This window comes from Protopterus annectens, chromosome 5.part0 (assembly GCF_019279795.1).
Source record: "Protopterus annectens isolate FY-2018-M chromosome 5.part0, PAN1.0, whole genome shotgun sequence".
Lineage (NCBI taxonomy): Eukaryota > Metazoa > Chordata > Ceratodontiformes > Protopteridae > Protopterus > Protopterus annectens.
In genome coordinates, this window is record NC_056735.1 from 1,030,527,798 (window position 1) to 1,030,547,679 (window position 19,882).

Sequence of the window (19,882 nt, forward strand, 5' to 3'; positions counted from 1 at the left end):
CCATGTTAAGTCTAAACTCCTAGATGCCCCTATGGAGAAACAAAGTTTATTTGGCTCCCCTGCACAGGAGGTTCTAAAGAAAGTGGAAGAAAAAGCAAAATCTGTCCAAACAGTCGAGGATTTTTTGCAGGTCCAACCTCTGAGGTTTAGCAGAAATTGGCCTTCAAAGAATTGGTCCTTTCCAGACACCTCCAGAGCACAGAGAGGCAGAAATAGACGCCCAAGAGGCAGAGGTCAATCAAGGGGTGCCTACAGGGGTCGTCAGTGGCAACCTGCCAACCAGAGAAGTGCCGCCACAGCTGCGACTGCAACCACTTCCACAGGACAGACACAATAACTTGGCTCTGATTCCACCTACCAGGGAACAACTGGAAGCACCCTTGGGCGGAAAGCTAGCTTTATTTTCAAAAAACTGGCATTGCATTACAGGAGACAAATGGACTTTACAAACAATAGACAAGGGCTACAGGTTTCACTTCCACACTCTACCAAAAAAGAGAGGAATGCCAAACCTTCCACCAAGCCAGAAATCAGAGGCTCTAAAACAAATCATCAGCTTACTAAGGATGAGAGCAATAGAAAAGGTACCATCTATGGAACAAGGCCAAGGATTTTACTCCAGACTATTCCTTGTACCAAGAAAAGAAAATCAATGGAGGCCTATTCTTGACTTGTCCGCACTGAACACATATCTCATTGTTCCAAAATTCAAAATGCTGTCCCTACAGCAACTTCTTCCCATGTTGGGCAAGGAGTCTTGGCTGGTGACTCTAGATCTCAAGGAGGCATACCTGCACGTCCCTATACGACCAGATTGCAGAAGACACCTCAGATTTCTTGCACGATCAGATCATTATCAATTCTCAGCATTGCCCTTTGACTTATTTACTGCGCCCAGAGTATTCACGAAATGCCTGGCATCAGTAATTGCTCATTGCAGGCTTCAGGGAATTCAAATCTACCCATACCTGGACAACTGCCTAATACAAGCGGACAACAAGACAAAATTAATAAAGGATTTGGCCAATGTCATACAACTGCTGCAAGCCTTGGGATACACAGTCAACATACAAAAGTCAAGACTAGTGCCATCCCAAAGGATAACATTTTTGGGTGCAGAACTGGACACAATAACTCAGATGGCTTTTCTCACAGAGGAAAATCAAAAGCAACTACCAGTCTACTTCATGGCATTAACAACACAAACTCAGCTTACTGCAAGGAAAGTCCTGCAGGCCCTGGGTTACATGGCATCCTGCATAATCTTGATCCCACATGGCAGGCTGCATATGAGAAAGTTACAGTGGTACCTAAGGAATGTATGGTCTCAACACAAACACAGTCTAGAAGCCCTGATACCAATCATTCCATGTCTGAAAAAAGAATTCCTGTGGTGGGCTCAGGCCTGTCAGATAAGCAGAGGATTGCCTTTCCACAAACCACATCCAAGGCAGACCATCACCACGGACGCCTCAGACCTAGGCTGGGGGGCACACATGGAAGACAAGTGTATCCAAGGCCTATGGTCCCAAGACCAGCTGAATCTACACATAAATCTAAAGGAGATGCTGGCAGTGAAGCATGCAATCGAGGCATTCAGACCATTCCTCCAGCAAGGACACCTGCTGATAAGGACGGACAATACCACAGTCATGTGGTACATCAACAAACAGGGAGGCACACATTCATACCCTCTATGCTGGATGGCAATGGACCTGTGGAACTTGGGCCTGAATCTCAACATCCAACTGCAGGCCAGATTTGTACCAGGGAAAGAGAATTCACTAGCAGACAGCTTAAGCAGAACTACCACGGATGCCCACGAATGGATGCTGCATCCAGATATCTTCAAAACCATAACAAAGAAATGGGGAATGCCAGAGATAGACCTGTTCATCTCCCCACTCAACCACCAACTGAAGAAATTCTGCTCAAGAGTATACCACCCACTTGCTTGGAGGGTGGACTCCCTTTCTTTCAGCTGGAAGGCCCTGACAGTATATGCCTTTCCACCTCTCCCTTTGATGTACAAAGTTCTACTGAAGATCAGAGAGGAACAGCCAAAGGTAATTCTGATAGCTCCAGACTGGCCAAGGCAACATTGGTACCCGCTACTGAGAAGCATGTCTCGGAAGCACTCATGGCCTCTACCTCTATGTCTTTTACTTCTAACGCAGAACAACTACAAGACCCTGCATCCAAACTTAAAAACGCTGCAGCTAACTGCTTGGAAAATTGCATAAAACAAAACCAACCTGATTTATCTCAGAGGGTTAAGGACATTATCCTGGAGGCTCGCAGACCCTCCACAAGGAAAACATATTCAGCCAAATGGAAAAGATTCCTCATTTGGAGTGCAGAAAAGGGAGAAAATGTCACACTGGCAAACCTAGCACACATCCTGGAATACTTAGCAGAACTGTTCCACAATGGCCTGTCCTATTCTTCCATTAAGATTCATGCATCAGCAATTTCAGCAGAGTACAACATGGATCCTCCTGTCTTCTCTCATCCTCTCCTCAGACAATTTTTGAGAGGGATCAAAAATGTAAAGCCTCCAAGGAAACCACCTCTGCCTGCATGGGATCTCAATTTTGTGCTAGAAAAATTAACACTTCCCCTTTTGAACCAGCAGCAACAGCAGACTTACAGTTCTTATCTTGGAAAACTGCCTTCCTGCTAGCAATCACTTCAGCAAGAAGGGTATCTGAGTTACAGGCATTAATGGCAGTGCAGCCTTTCCTTATCTTCCACCAGGATAGAGTGTCTCTGAGAACCAATCCTACTTTTATGCCAAAGGTGGTATCCAGGGTATCCTTGAACCAAGCTATTCATTTACCTACATTCTTCCCCAACCCACAGAACAGGGGGGAAAAACTACTACATACCTTGGATGTACACAGACAACTGCGCTACTATCTGGACAGAACTAAGGCCAGCAGAAAAAACTGACCAGCTTCTGGTAGCATATGCAACAGGAGTGCAAGGAAAAGCAATTTCAAAACAGACAATCTCAAAATGGATAGGAAATTGCATTCGATTCTGCTACTCATTTCATGGAAAGACAACTCCTGAAAATATCAGGTCTCACTCCACAAGAGCTACAGCCACCACTACAGCTTTCCTACGAGGAGTGGCTACCAAAGACATTTTAGAAGCTGCTACTTGGAGCTCCGTGCATACATTTGCCAAGCATTATAATCTTCCTTTATACTCCAGATCCCGAGCAGGTTTTACAACTGCTGTTTTACAAGGGATCTTAACTACACCATCATTATATTAGTGCCACCTCCCCCAGTTTGGCTATGGTATTCTACCCATATGTTATGACGGCAGATGCATCCTTGAAGGACATAGTACAGTTTTGTACCTACCATAAATGTAGATGTCCGATAGGTATGCATCTGCAGTCAGGATTACCCACCCTCCTTCCCCTCTGTGGTATTCCTAGGGTACTTGCCCCTCTTTTAGCTAGCTGGGGGAATCTATTATGGTGTATTTGTTTGTATGTATATATGTATATATATATTTTGCTTTCTACTGTTTGGAAATTTCTACATTTATCCAAATTTAGCCTTCCTAGAGGGCACCTGGCATCTAGGGCAAGAAACACTGAGGAAAATGGCGTTGGCTGATGCCTTTATACCCCAGGAGCTATGACGTCGGGTGAAGTGTGACATCAGCCGAGGCCAGACCCAGACTTTGGAATCTGGCTGACCGAAGGGCTGCCTAAGGCAGGACAACCCATATGTTATGACTGCAGATGCATACCTATCGGACATCTACATTTATGGTAGGTACAAAACTGTACTTTCCTATTCAACGAACCCTAAAAATCAACAAAGAATAGCAAATAGGACTAAAAAGATTATTAAAACAAATCAAATCTAGGAAATACATAATATAAAAAACAAAAAGAAATTGTCTGATTTAGAAGGAATACTAGAAGCATTTAGGCTATTCTTTCATAAACTTAATCAAAATGAGAAAATAGAAACACATTCGGTATTGAAAGCCTTTCTTAAAAACAATGTTAAAGTTAGGTTATTAGAGGAGCAGGTACAACTAATAGATAAGCAAATAACAATGACAGAACTTAATGCTCAAGTAAATAAGCTAAAATTAAACAAAGCTCCAAGTATAGATAATATCACCCCAGAAATGTTTAAATTACTATGTAATGAGGCTTTGCTGCTGTTATTGAATGTCTTTACATCAGTTGAAAATGGTAAAGACATCCCTCCTTCTTGAAAGTACACACTAATATCACCAATTCTGAAACAAAGTAAAGATCCCAGTGAATCATACAGACCCATTTCACTTCTTAATATAGATTATACAATTTTTATGGCAATACATGCTGCTCGAATAAAACAATTGCTACCATTTCTGATAGATGAGGATCAAACAGGTTCTATAAAAGATAAGAACACTTATGACAACATCAAAAGAATTCTTTCCTTAATTGATTAAATGTCACAAAAAGCAAAATGAATGTTATTAGTTTAGACATAAATAGTGCATTTGATTCAGTGAACTGGGATTATCTATGGCTAGTATTAGAAGAATATGGCTTCTCAAACAACTTTACATTGTTAATAAAATCATTATGTGAAAAAATCATGGCTTATATAAAACTGGGATCTTGTCTGTCTAAATCTATTAAAATAAAGGGCACAAAACAAGGCTGTCCTCTTTCTCCGTTATTGTTTGCACTAGTCATTGAACCCTTAGCAAATAATATACGTATGGATAAAAATATTGAAGGAATGCAATTAGACAACAGCCTAGAGCTTAAAATTCAACTTTTTGCTGATGATATTTTAATGACCTTAAAGAAGAATAATAGCTCTTTAAAAGCATTGTTGGACTCAATTCAAAACTTTTCGTGTCTTAAATTTAATGAGAACAAAATAAATGTATTGCTTATAAATACTAACAAAAAAGATCTAAATATATTCCCACAGATAATACAATTAAATACTTGGGAATTATAACTAAAATCTAGATACTACAATTGAAACAAATTATAAAGAGATCTTAAACAGTATTAAAAATGTAATACAAAGATGGAATAAGTTCTTTTCAATGGAAGAAAGGCTCTATATAATTAAAATGATCATATTTCCAAAAGAATTGTTATACAAGCTTGTTCTTTGCCACCAGCTAAATCGCACCTAAAACAATTAAATGATTTAATAGTAAGATTCCTATGGTATCCAAAAAACCCAAGGATAGCTATGAAATATCATCTAGATGATTGGGATATGGGTGGCATAGGTTTACCAGACATAGAAGTATATTTGCATTCATCTGTTATTAAAACAATATCATTATGGCTAAATACAAAATGGAAGCTAGTTCATGAGAAAATCTGGTTAAAATCAGGATTTGTAGTAACAAATAAGTATACCGATTTCATACCAAATAATTTTCTATGGCTGATGAAGGAATATATGATACATAAGCATAAAAATATAACTTCCAAATACATTACATGTACATTAAACATTTTCAAAAACCTTAATAGCAATCCTGATATTAAAGCATGGTCATTTTTATTATATCCAGTAGCGTACACACAAGGTAATATAATAACTGATATTGAAATAGTCAACATGCTTAAAGAAAAGGGATTAATATATTGGCATCAGTTGGTAAACTCTGGGAAACGTCTGACAATAGACCAAATTAAAAGGAAATTAAATATGGAAAATAGTTCATGGCTACATATACAAGAATTAAGACGATATATATTAAGCAAACAAGAAACAATGCAACCATCAATAAGACAGAATATTTCTAATCTTATAGAACATATAATATTACTAATGAATCAATCCATTACTGGAAAGGGATACTTATCTATTTATAAAAGAAACAAAAAAACCTATAATGACAAAATGTGGAACTATTCTAGGTCAGTTAATGAACATGTGGCAAATGACAGACAAAAAAAAATTAATTCTTCTCTTTCCAAAGCAGACATCACTTTCATTACATTGGAGACTCTCTACATGGCGATTCATACACAGATCTTGCGTAATAACCCCTCATAAAATGGAACTTATGTTTAAGAAAAATATTGTTTGCTGGAGATGTGATTTATCAATAAAAGCAGACTGGCAACATATGTTCTACGAATGCCATTTGATTAAACCATATTGGGATAAAATAAATTATTTTCTGCAAATGGTATTCAATGACAAATTCCAGATTTCCAAATCTGTTTTGTTTAATGCATCTGTACCGGACTGTGTACCAAGAACAAAATATGTAATCTTGTGGACTCTCCTAGCCATTGCAAGGAAGAACATTGCATCAAACTGGAAATCCAAAGCTTCTCCAACTTTAGCAATTCATGAATATGGTGTCAGCAGTATCGCAATTGGAAATGAACACTATTAAAGGAAGAACTGACAGAGCTACATCATTATATATAGCATGGCAAAAAGTAACCAAAATACTGGAGAGTGATGACTGTAGCAAATTATAATCAGGAAACAATTGTATAGAAAGTCAATTATATGCCAACAACAGACACCCTTGTAAATGCTTTATTTTGGTTTTAATGTTTGATATCTGTTTAGTGGTTTTAGTCAACCTTTTTAAATTGTAAATACTTCACGGTCATAAATAACCTGTATATATGTTTTCTTGTTTTTGGAAATGAATAAAAATATTTACAAAAAAAAGGAAAACAAGGGTCTGTGTTACATCGTCAAACTCACAGGTGTTAGAACAATGTAATATCGAACCATGAAGTTCGAAACCCAAGAATTACAAAAACACAGAACAGAGATCGGTTTCCCCAGGGGAAAAAAAACGCTGTTCCGGTATTAAAAAAAAAAACACACACTTTAAACTAATGTGGAGGGGTGTACCCCCCCTACTTAAATATACCAACTCCGAGATTGCACCACAGTGGAGGAAATAGCAAATCCCCAAAAATGGCCCACCGATTTTTTTTTTCCTTGGGGAAAAAAATCGGTGTGCCGTGGCTTCGCTATTTTCGTATTTCAAACATTTGGGTTCGATATTACAATGTTCGGACTCCTGTGAGTTTGATGTAATATAGACCCAAAAAACAAGCCTATCTGACAGGCTACTTCGCTGAAATGGACACCAGAACCCAGCTATCCACAAGGAAAATCCTGTAGGCTGTAGGGTTGATGGCCTCCTGCATTCTACTAATTCCATATGTCAGACTGCATATGAGGAAACTTCAGTGGTACTTAAGTCTTTGGTGCCAACATTCTCAGGACATGGAAACTATCATACCTATAATACCTTGTCTCAGGACAGAGTTTCTTTGGTGGGCAGCAGCATGCAACCACAAGGGACTTGCCTTTACACAACCCCACGCCACCCAGACCCTAACCACAGATGCATCAGACTATGCCTGGGGTGCACATCTGGACGGCAGGTGTATTCAGGGCCACTGGAGCCCAAACCAAATTCATCTGCACATCAGCTGAAAAGAGATGTTAGTTGTGCATGCTCTGACAGCTTTCAGATTTGTACGGTCACGGGGGTCCCTTCTAATAAAAACCAACACCACCACAGTGATGTGGTACATCAACAAGCAGGGGGGAACTCACTCCCACCTACTCTGCAGGCTAGCCATTACCCTGTGGAATATGGCCACAGCTTTGCATATTCACCTGCAAGCTCCATTCCTTCCAGGCAAACAAAACTCTCTGGCAGACTTGAGCAGAAATCACATGGACCCACATGAGTGACAATTAGACCACACCACCTTCAGCCTTCTAACCCAGAAATGGGGTACCCCGAAGGTGGACCTATTTGCCTCCCCCTACAGTCACCAGCTCACAAATTCTGCACCAGGGTACCTTACAGCAAAGCCCAGAAATTGGATGTCCTATCCTTCCAGTGGGCAAACCTCTCAAATTATGCATTTCCCCCTCTGCCTCTTCTTACAAGAGTACTACTCAAGATAAGGCAGGAAAGACCAAGGGCAATCTTGATTACCCCAGACTAGCCATGCCAACACTTGTACCCACTACGCAGTTTGTCACCGGTGCCACCATGGCATCTACCCCAGATCCCAACCCTCCTCACTCAGCAGGAGGGACAGATCTTGCATCTGCAATTTCAAACCCTGAACCTTGCAGCCTAGCTTATTCCTTGAACTCTCCTCCAGTGGACAGCCTAAGCAAGCAGGTGCTGGATGTCATTTGTGAAGCCAGAAGACCCAGTACAAGGAATTCCTGTGCTGATAAGTGGAAAAGATGTTGTTCCTGGATTCACTGTAAAGGAGCGGATACAGCACAGCCCTCCTTTCCTCTCATCCTGGAATTATCTAGCAGACCTACTCCATAGAGGCCTATCCTTCTCTTCCATTAATATCCATGCCTGTGCCATCTCTGCTCATTACAGCACTGAGCCACCTCTCTTCTCTCACCCTCTCATCAAACCGTTCCAGAGAGGGGCTAACAACTTAAGGCCGAGCCCCCACCCCTGCTTGGGACCTTAATTTTGTGTTGGAAAAGCTCACGTTACTCCTCCCCTTTGAGCCTGCAGCGTCAGCAGAGTTAAAATTTCTCTCTTGGAAAAACACCTTGCTTCTGGCCATCACTTCAGCTAGAAGAGTGTCTGTGCTACAAGCACTTATGGCTGTGGGAACCCTTCATTATTTTTCATGCTGACAGGGTCTCCCTCAGGACTAACCCTACTTTTATGCCTAAAGTGGTGTCTAGTGTGGCTCTCAACCAATCTATCCATTTGCCCACCTTTTTCCCTAATCCTCAAAATAAGGGGGAAAGGGTCCTGCACTCTTTAGACATGCACATACAGCTCAGATTCTACCTTGATAGGACTAAGCCCTTTAGGAAATCTGACCAGTTACTAGTCAGCTTTGCACCAGGGGGCAGATGGCAAGGCCATATCAAAACAAACCATCTCCAAGTGGATAGCACACTATCCATTTCTGTTACAAACACCATGGGAAACCACAACCTCAGGGGGTCAAGACGCATTCCAGTAGGGCAACTTCAACCTCTACAGCCTTTCTGTAGAGGAGTTCCTCCCAGGGACATTCTGGAAGCCGCTACTTGGAGTTCTGTTCACAGCTTCACCAAGCATTACCACCTGCCTTTCTTTTCCAAATCCAGAGCGGGCTTTGCAACAGCAATCCTGCAGAGCATACTAGCCAGCCCCAACTCTTCTGGACTCCCTCCACCCATTCTTCAGCATTGGGAATAAACCCAAGTGTGATGACTGCAACAGTGAAACACTAAGAACATAGTACAGTTGTGTACACTTACCATAAATGTAGATGTTCGTGTGTATTCACTGTTGCAGTCCTGGTTTCCCACCCTCTAGCCCCCTTGTCTCTCTCTACTTCTCTGTTTCTCTTGCTCACTTCTTACAGGGCTATTGGTATTTACTTTTTACTGGTGGTGTTTTTCCACCATAACTTAACTACCTTTTTGGGGGATCCTGACAATTGGGGCAAGAAAAACTGATGTAATGGCATCGGCTGCCTGTTTTTATACCCCCGATGACCTGATGTCAGTCCTGAAGTGACAGCAACCAACACAGAAATACTACGTCTCTGGTATTCGGGCTGAGGGCTACCCCTGACAGGATAACACAAGTGTGATGACTGCAACAGTGAATACACTCGAACATCTACATTTATGGTAAGTGTACACAACTGTACTACTTGTTTGCCTTTCTCATTGCTTTTGCCTCAGCTTCACAGGCACTAGAGTCCTAGCCATGTGCTCCCAAAAAAGTTAGGCTGCTTCTACAAGGTCCCATAGGACTGCAAGTTTCTCTTCAGATGCTCTTCTGTAGTTTCTGTGGCATCTAACAAGGCATCAAAATTGCTGCCCTCCACTACTCTCTCACCATCAAAGGATAGCTGGATACTGAATAGACTAGGTAAAAAAAAGTATACATGTCTGCCACTCTAGCATCCAGGGCCATAAATTGCCAAACACACTTGGCCATGTTTGCATTAAAACTTGTGCCAACTTTCACAGGTAACTGCAGGCTTACCTGAATCAGAAAATAAAACCTTAGCTACCTCTTTGCTTGGGGCTTCTTCTCAAGTAACATGTTACTCCATAAAATGCAGCTATGATGCTGCATAGGCTTCTGCCAGAGCAGCTGCCACTGGATCAGTTATAAGAAGATTTCTTGGCTAAGACTTCAGCCCTTACCTGAGGACATAAAAGCCAAACTTATGGATGCTCCACTGAACAATTCTGCCTTGCCTGGACCTCCAGCTGCTAACCTGTTCAGATCATTGCAGGAAAAGAGTAAAGAACTGCAGGAATTGGAACATTTTTCCCCAGGACCCAAGTTCCAAAGAAATTACCCTGCAAAACCTACATTTGTGCATAGACATTCCTGTCGCATACAACCCAGAACAAAAGTGTGTGACAGGAGACCACAATAGCCTAGGATCCCATCGGCAACTCCGCCACCTAAGCTCCACTTTCCAGACAAGCCATCCTCTCTGACTTTTTCCCCCTCCCATACCCCACTTTCCTAGCACCTTTCCTTATCCCTACCAGCTTGGGAAAGCATAACCCAACATGCCTGGGTCCTCTCAGTTGTTCAACAAGGGTACTTCATGGTGTGGGATCAAGTACCCTCCTTCAGGGGTATCCATGAACCTCTCAGCTTTTTCCTAGAGGTTCTGTTATAATTACTGAGCCAAGGGACCATCCAGTGTGTCCCCAAAAACCAAATGGGCAAAGAATTTAACTCTGGGTTGTTCCTGGTGCCTAGGAAGGAAGGTCCCTGGAAGACCTATCCTTGACATGTCCCATCTCTATACCTTCCTAAGAGTACCCTCTCCTACGTATTCTGTCTCAAGCCTTCATGATTACCCTGGATATCAAGGATGCATGTCTGCTTATTCCCATCCATCCCAACTACAAGAAGTTTATGCTTCTCTGAATCATCATGGCATTTTCAGTTCTGTGCCTTGCCCTTTGGGCATTCCTACCACAACAAGGGTCTTCATTAAATGTCTTGTTCACATGATTGCTCACTGCAATATCCAGGGAATACACATCTTTTTCCGCATCTGGACTACCTTCTCTTTCTAGCTATCTCAACAGATGAGCTGGAATGAAATATTGCTCAATCTTCAAAATCTGGGGTTCACCATAAAGTTAAAATCAGATATTAAGTTGTCTCGCCTTCATTCTTGCTGGGGCTCCGACTCGGCCATCTCCGATAGCTCGAGAGCTGTTTACTGGCTTGAGGCTACCCCTTATCCCATAATGCCTAGCGATAGCTACCCAGATTTCCTTTTCCGCTTCAGCTGCGAGGGTGTTGTGTTTCTGGCTCAGGCTCGTATATTTAACTTTTTGTGTAAACTTTTCTATAAAATTTAATTTTTTCTAGTATCTTTCTATTTAGATTTAGTGATGAGTGTTGTGGTGGTGGTGGTTAGTTTTTCTATAGTCTCTTCTTTGTAGAACTCGTTTGTTAGTTCTCCCATCCCCTCCCCCATCCCTAGGTTAGCCGTTTAACTTAGAGGCTCTCCTATTGTCATAGGAGGGGGGGGAAACTTTCTCTGTTATATCTTAGGTTTCCTTTATAGATAGATAGTATTAGTGTGTTTTTTGTCTAGTTTAATACTATTCTTTTTGTCTGTATTAAATTAGTCTTCCTTTTTTGTCAGTACAGCATGTCTAAGGAAGCTAAGGTTTCTGGTTTTAAGAAGTGTGACTCATGCTGTCAGAAAATGTCTCTGACAGATGGGCACACTAGTTGCGTCTATTGTTTAGGCACTGTTAACCTGCAGGTCTCTTGTTCTATTTGCCATGCTTTTAGTCCAAGCGTCCTGCAGGAGCGTAAAAATAAACTGATTCTCAGGGGTCTGTTAAAACCCCAGGATTCACCGGCAAAGAGTTCACAGCCACTGAAATCCCCAAAATCCACTAAGCCGTCGGCTCCACTCTCAGAGCCAACTCCGGTACAGGATTTTCCTTCAATGTCTGTTCTGGCTGGCACCGACAAGACAACCTCCCCGTCGGCTCCATCGGAGGTTTTGGAGCTGTCATGGAGCCACAAGAGGCTGAGGTCCCCTTCCCTAGAGTTGGTGCATTTTGCTCCTTGGTCTCCATTACTTCAAAGTTAGCGTAGCCACCGATCCTTTCACTCCTCTCTATCCTCTAGGCTGTTGGATCACGATCACAATACCCCCTTCGATGGCTCCTTTCTTTTTGGTACACAGGTGAGAGACACGTTGACTAGGTGTGAGCAAGAAGGCAAGACTCTCTCTGCCGTGGGAGTCCGTTTTTCCACTCCCTCCGGACCTTACCCCAAAGGTCAGAAGATGTGGTTCCATAAATCTCAGGGAGTCTTGCGTGACACGCGTAGTGATTATTCCTCCAGAGACAGGGGGGGAAACAATAACAATAGACGCCACCCTTGTGGCAGAGGGGGTCCACAGAACCAGGGCAACAGAGAATCTTTCTCTGATAAGCCCTTCCAGCATCCCTGAAGGGTTGTCCAGCTGTTCACCTCTGGAGGCAGTCGGGGGAAGACTTTCACTGTACCCAAAAGCCTGGCAAAATTTAACACAAGACAGATGGGTGCGGTCCATTATATCCAGAGGTTACAAAATTCCCTTCCATCAAACACCCTTACCGTCAAAGAAAATCCTTCCAGATGTTCGGCCCAATCTGAAGGAACAAGCAGTAATAGAAGTTTCAAAACTGCTAGAAAAAAGAGCCATCCAGGAAGTCCCCGCAGACCAGCACGGATCCGGAACTTACTCAAGGTTCTTTTTGGTACCAAAAAAGACAGGGGACTGGAGACAGATTCTGGATCTCAGCAGACTAAACAGGTCTGTTCAAAGAACAAAGTTTCGGATGGTCACGCTATAGTCCATTCTACCCTTTCTGGGTCAGGGCAATTGGATGTGCTCGATAGATCTTCAGGACGTGTATTACCATATCAAGATGGACAGGTGCTCCAGGATATATCTTCGCTTCCGAGTGGGGGCCAGACATTACCAGTTCAGAGATCTGCTCTTTGGTCTCACCACAGCCCCCAGGGTGTTCAAATGTATGGCAGTGGTCACGGCTCACCTGAGACATCAAGGATTCCAAGTGTTTCCATATCTAGATGACTGGCTCCTCACTGCTACCACCAGGCATCAACTCCTACAAGTGCGGGATTATACAATCTCAATCTGCACCCAGCTAGGCATTACAATAAATTTCGAAAAATCTGCCTTGTTGCCCTGTCAAACTATCACTTACATAGGAGCAGACTTTAGACACAAGGGATATGTTCGCAAGGCTACCACTAGAAAGGGTGTCAGCAAGTACAAATTCTAATGCGGAGCAAAAGGATCCAAGTCAGGTACGTCCTTCAAACTCTGGGCTCCATGGCAGCTGCCATTCTTCTAATCCCACTAGCGCGCTTTCACATGAGAATTCTTCAGTGGCTTCTGTTCACGCAGTGGTCTTTCCAAGAGCTACCCATGACTTGCATGATCCTGATCACGGAGGCATGCAAAAGACACCTTTCTTGGTGGATGGTCTCCCACTAGTTACTCAGGGCAGACCTTTCATACAACCCCCTCCAGTAGCCACAATGACAACAGATGCCTCCCTGATAGGGTGGGGGGGGGCATTATCTGGGCAGGACAGTCCAAGGCACTTGGCAACCTTACGAGTACCATCTGCACATAAATGTCCTAGAAATGAGAGCCGTGCTGCTAGCGTTGCAAGCTCTTCAAGACTCTGTTCCTTCCGGGACCATTGCAATTCAAACAGACAACATGTCAGTGGTGTGGCACATCAACAAGCAGGGCGGAACCAGATCCTACCCCCTGTGTCGAGAAGCACTCAGACTCTGGCAGTGGGCGATTTCTTCCCAACGTTTTCTGATTGCAACGCACATCCCTGGGAGGTCCAGTGTCATAGCGGACAGGCTCAGCAGAGCTATCCTCATGCCTCACAAGTGGTCTATGAATCAGGAAGTTGTGAATCTTATTTTCTGCAAATGGGGACAGCCTTGCTGCAATCTTTTTGCCAGAGACTATGTAGTCCACGATTGGCCTCAGGGACTTCTTTATGCCTTTCCTCCATTTCCCCTGATACCGAAACTCATACAGAAAGCAATATCGTTGGGTTGCAAAATGATCCTCATTGCCCCCCTACTGACCTCAACAGATTTGGTTCCCGTTCCTGCAGCATTACCGTCTCGATCAGCCCTGGACTCTGGACCCAATTCCAGACCTCCTGGTTCATCAGTCAGGCGGGTTGCATCAGTCCCTCTAAACTCTCCAGCTTACAGCTTAGTTGCTCCACTTCCAACCTTAGCCAGGCTTCCTAGCATTTCCCCAGCAGTCTCTGAGATTATCGTTTCCTCTCATAAGTCTACAACGAGGAAAACGTATGCTAGCAAATGGAAACGTTTTTCTTGTTGGGCAGAGGCTGGGAATGTGGATCCCTTCTCAGCCCCAGTCCACGAAATTCTGGAATTCCTAGCACAACTGTTTCACTCCAGGTCCGCTACGATTAGGGTACAATTAGCGGCCATTTCTAATTTTCATGTTGGGTTGTAAAATTCTAACATTCTCTCATAAGCTCTGTAAAGCTTTTTTGAGAGGGACATCTCTTAGGCCTCCAGTGAGAGATCCCCCTCCTCCTTGGGACCTTAATTTAGTCCTAACTTCCTTAATTCTGCCCCCTTTTGAACCAGCAGCATCCTGCTCCATCAAGTTTCTATCTTGGAAGACACTCTTTCTGGTAGCTATCACTTCAGCTAGGCATGTATCAGAACTTCAGGCACTGTGTGTTCGTCCTCCTACCTGGTGTTTCATAAGGTCAGAGTTGCTCTGAGGACTAATCCTTCATTTCTTCCTAAAGTCTGCTCAGAAAATAATTTAAACCAATCTATAGATCTTCCTGTGTTCTTCCCAAATCATAGCAACAAGGCAGAATACAAACTCCACCAATTGGACGTTCATAGACAATTGCATTTTTACCTGCATAAAACTAAAGAAATAGACCAATTATTCCTTTCTTATGCCATAAACAAACAAGGTCTCCCAGTTTCCAAGGTGACCTTATCTCGATGGTTGTCCCACACTATTACTTTTATTTATCAGTTAAGGAACAGAGAGTTGCCTTTTAAACCGAAAGGTCATTCTACTAGGGCCTTGGCCACCTCTGTTGCCTTTCAGTCTAGGTTGCCCATGGAGTCTATCTGTGCAGCTGCCACGTGGGCAAACCGTTATACCTTTATTTCTCATTACAAGCTGGATATGGTCTCCCGGAGCAGAGGTGACTTTGGTTCCACTGTTCTGAAGAGTCTGTTCCAATGAGCCACCCAGTATGTTAGGTGATAGGGACGCTGTCCCAACCAGCAAGAATGAAGGCAAGATAGACAACTTAACATAACGGTCCATGTTAGTTGTCTTCATCTCGCCTTCCTTCTTGTGTCCCCACCCTCCATCCCCCTGTCATAGTGGACCAAGAGGAGTTCCTTTTTCACTGGCTGAGTGTTCTTTTTGTTTTCCTCTATTGATTTAGAGAATATGAGAGGTATAAGTCAAACCAGTCCTTTTGACTGGTTTATTCTCTTATGTCTGGAGTTAGCTATTTCAAATGAGATCTGGGTAGCTATCGCTAGGCATTATGGGATAAGGGGTAGCCTCGAGCCAGTAAACAGCTCTCGAGCTATAGAAGATGGCCGAGTTGGAGCTGAGGATTGGCTCTAATCCCAACCAGCAAGAAAGAAAGCGAGATGAAGACAACTAATATAGAACGTTATGGTAGGTACATAACTTCTTTTTCTCACCCCTTCACAGGACCAAATTTTCCTGTGTTGCAGGATACAAGCAAATCTTATGAGGATTTCTCTTCCCCCCCCACAAAAGGTACAGGACATCATCTGTTACTTCCAAAGTATTCTACTGCTTTACCACATTACAGCCAGAGAGTTCCTCAGGGTCTTGGGCCTCATAGCATCCACCATTCCCATGCTCCCCTTAGCCAAACTCCACATGAGAAGATGGCAATGGTATCTTGGATGCAACACCAGCACCCCTTAGAATTCACCATACCCCTCATCCCCTATCTGAAGAAGGAACTTCAGAGGTGGATACACCATGTCCTTCAACCCAGGGCTCTACCCTTACACCCCTCCTGCTCCTCACCAAGAGGTCTGCAAAGACATCTCAGACATAGGTCGGGGAGCAGCCTTTGGCCACCTGAAAGTACAGGGGGGATTTGTTCTCCCTCTTAGTTAAAGGAACACATCAATGTAAGGGAGATGAGAGCACTGCTGTTGGTCATGCAGACTTTCCGCCCCTTATTTCAGCCAGGATTTCTGAAGCTGTTCACAGACAACATGACAGTCTTCTGGTATGTGAAAATATGGGGTGGGGGGAGATAAATCCCATCTTTTATGAAGACTGGCTCTTCAGGCTTGGGAGCTGGCAGTAAAATTCCAGGTAACCCTTCAGGCAGTGTACATCCCATCCTCTCAAAACTGTATGGCAGATTACCTGAGCAGGTCCCAAACACCATCACATGAATGGATGCTTCAAAGGAATGTATTTCTAGACATTGTCCACCATTAGGGTACTCTTCAACCAGACCTTTTTGCCTCCCCCATGAGCAGACAACTTACACAGTTTTTTGCTGGAGAGCTCCATCCTCTGGTCTGGAAAGTGGAGGCACTTTCTCTTGGACGGGGATGTTTCTTTCTACATTCCCTCCCCTTCCCCTCGTACCAAAGGTCCTGTCCAAAATTCAGTTGGACAAACCAAAATCTTGCTGGTGACTCCCTTTTGACCAAGACAACACTGGTTCCCTCTCCTCCTGTATTTAGCCAAGGGCAATCACCACAAGTTGCCTCAGAGTGGACCTCCTCATACAAGGCAAAGGGAGCCTCATTCATCCCCACTTGGCAATTCTTCAGTTGATCTTGTGGGTAACTATACATTATTATTTTTTTTGCTGTGCCTCTGTTGAGCAGTGTGACTGGGGTAATGGGGGTATATGCGATCTCTCCCATCCATTGGTCAAGATTTCTCTTGAACACAGCTGTGTCGGGTCAGATACATTCCACATGGGGGCATTGTAATCATCATTGGTATGATGATGATGATGATGATGGAGGGGAGACTATGACCTCCCTTGATCTAGATGAGAATCCCTTTGATATAAGATTGGGCAATGTAGAGGTCTTCTCCTAACTACTTTAGCTACATATGACAGATCTACTACTCTACAACCTGGGTCCCCAGGTCCCTGATATATTCTTCTGTGCTCAGTGTGTGCCACCTATTTGGTAGCAGGGGGTAACCTTGTTTTTCGGATATCTGTGTCAGATGTAGTTTGCAGTCATCTGCAAACTAAGTAGATGCCAAACAAGAGTGGGCCCAGGACTGAGCCCTGTGGTACACCACTTGTGACAGGCTTTGAGTCTGACCAACTCTGACCCTATGGGATCTTGTGATGTATGGGTTAACATTTAAGCTGATGAGTTTTTTTTATGATACCGGGTGTGTATATTGTTCGAAAGGCCGCCAGGATCGAGGTAGGCTGTATGGACTGCCTTTCCCTCATCAATGGCTTTGGTGACTGTTTGAAAAAGTCAACCAAGTTTAGAAGGCATGATCTCTGGGATGGATCCAAATATGTCTTATTTATGAGGTCCATTATGATCCTCTCCATGGCTTTGCAGATTCGGTGCACCGCCTTTGTGAAGTGGGACCACAATTGAGGTAAGACTATGATTAAACAGCTGTCCTAGCAGGGTAAGACTATGATTAAACAGCTGTCCTAGCTGTGGGTTTAATTCCTACACCATCAGGTCCCATGGATGCTGTGTTTTTGCTTTGGAGAGAGCAGTTCTCGGAGATGTTTGGGGGCTGCAATCGCTGGTATAGATATCTCAGTTTGCACTGAACCTGTCAGCCAGTATGTTGGCAATGTCTGTAGGATCAGTAATCTTCACATCATTTTGAACTAGTTCTGAGCATATCTGGGAGTTTCCTCCCAGGTTTCTGGCCTTATGATTGTCTTTTGAGTCTTTAGCTATTTTTCTCTCAAAATTTGCTTTGGATGATTTTTATGAGAGCTCTTAGTTTTTACTTATAGTGATCAAGGGTGTCTTACCTTTAGGATTTTGCCTCTATCTTGTAGTAGCTTCCTCCTTTTGTTGTAGAGTTTGTTTATGGCTGGGGTCCACCAGACTGGAAGAGTCTTTGTTTTGCTTGGGATTGCCTTATCATGCAGTCCTGCAGGTGTGCTGGTAGAGGCATTTGTAAGTGATTCAGCGGCTTGAGTGATCTGATCTCACCAGTGGATAGGGTACTAATCCTTTTCAGACATCTATTGTCTGAGGATGCCCTGACAGTCCTGCAGGAGGCCAGGAAACCAAATACTAGAAAATGTTACTTGGCAAAATGGAAGAGATTTCCAATCTGGTGTCTGAAATGAAAGCAGGACCCATTAATGGTGGAAATTCCTCTGGTTTTGACTTATTTGTGTGAATTGCTCAGCGCTGGTTTAGCGTACTGTTAAGTAAAAGCTCATATCAGCCATGTGTGCCTATCTGTCTCTCTCCCCCCTTAGCTAGCAAATTTGAGGCAAAACAATTTCTTAAAGGTGCCTTACACATTAGGCCTACCAGGAAACCTGTTCCGCCTTCCTGGGACCTTAACTTTGTTTTGGAAAAGCTGACTGTCCCACCCTTCAACCCAGCTGCCTCAGCTTCTTTTCAGTACTGTTCATGGAAAACTTACTCCTAGCCTTAACTTCAGCCAGATGGGTGTCCAAGCTACAAGCCCTTATGGTATCTCGACCCTTTTTGGTCTTCTACAAAGACAGGATTTCCTGCATACAACCCCCTCATGCCTAAGGTAGTCAGTAACCTGTCTCTAAATCCATACACTTACCTACCTATTTCCCTTCTCCACAGAACTCTAGTGAAAGGGTCTTCCAAATTTAGATGTCCACAGGCAACTTAGATTTTACTTGATTAAGACCAAGGCTGTTAGAAAGTCAGATCAGCTTCCTTCCTACCACCCCAGGGCTCTGGGGCAGGCTGTGTCCAGGCAGACTATTTCCTGCTGGATTTCCAAAAATATTTCCTTCTTCTACACTCACCATGGTAAGACTGTCCATTCCCCTATTAGGGCTCATTCCACCAGTACTGTTGCCTCATCTGAGGTCTTTTTCAAGGGATTGGACACTAACTCAGTTATGGAGGAGCCCCATGAATCTGTCCAAATCTTCATCAAATCCTATAAATTAGATGTAATTTCTAAGTCTAGAGCAGGGTTTGCCAGAGCCAATCTGCAGGGCTTCCTGGAAAGCTCCTCTGCTACTCCCTCCTCCCTTACTTCATGAGCTTTGGTATTCTCCCTCATGTTATGAATACTGCAACAGAGAAGAAAAGGACATATATCATTATGGTAAGATTTTTACACTATTCTTAATCTACAAATTGACCTTCAGAACACATCACTTCTGAATTTTTGTATTAGCCAAGCATACATCCACTGCACCAGTATCATTCAACACTTCATTATGTTGATCCAGCATGTGGAGGAAATATGCTCAAGGCCTTAAATCCAATTAGGCCATTACTGCATTCCCGTCCATGATCATTTTGATCACTGCTGTAATAGCCTTAGTTATACGACTCGTATCCTGTCAAAGATGTAACAGCCGGTCAGCTTCCAAAGCTTCAAGGTGCCTTTTGTGTGTCCAGGTTTGGGCCCCAAGCCCTCCAGAACTTTTTTACCATTGGAGAGTATTCTTCTCTGGGCTTTCGAGGTTTGTCAGCTTTTGCACCTTTGCTTTGCAGATAAGTTCCCTTTGGGGGGAAACCCTTCCACATTAACAATTGTTTTATCGTA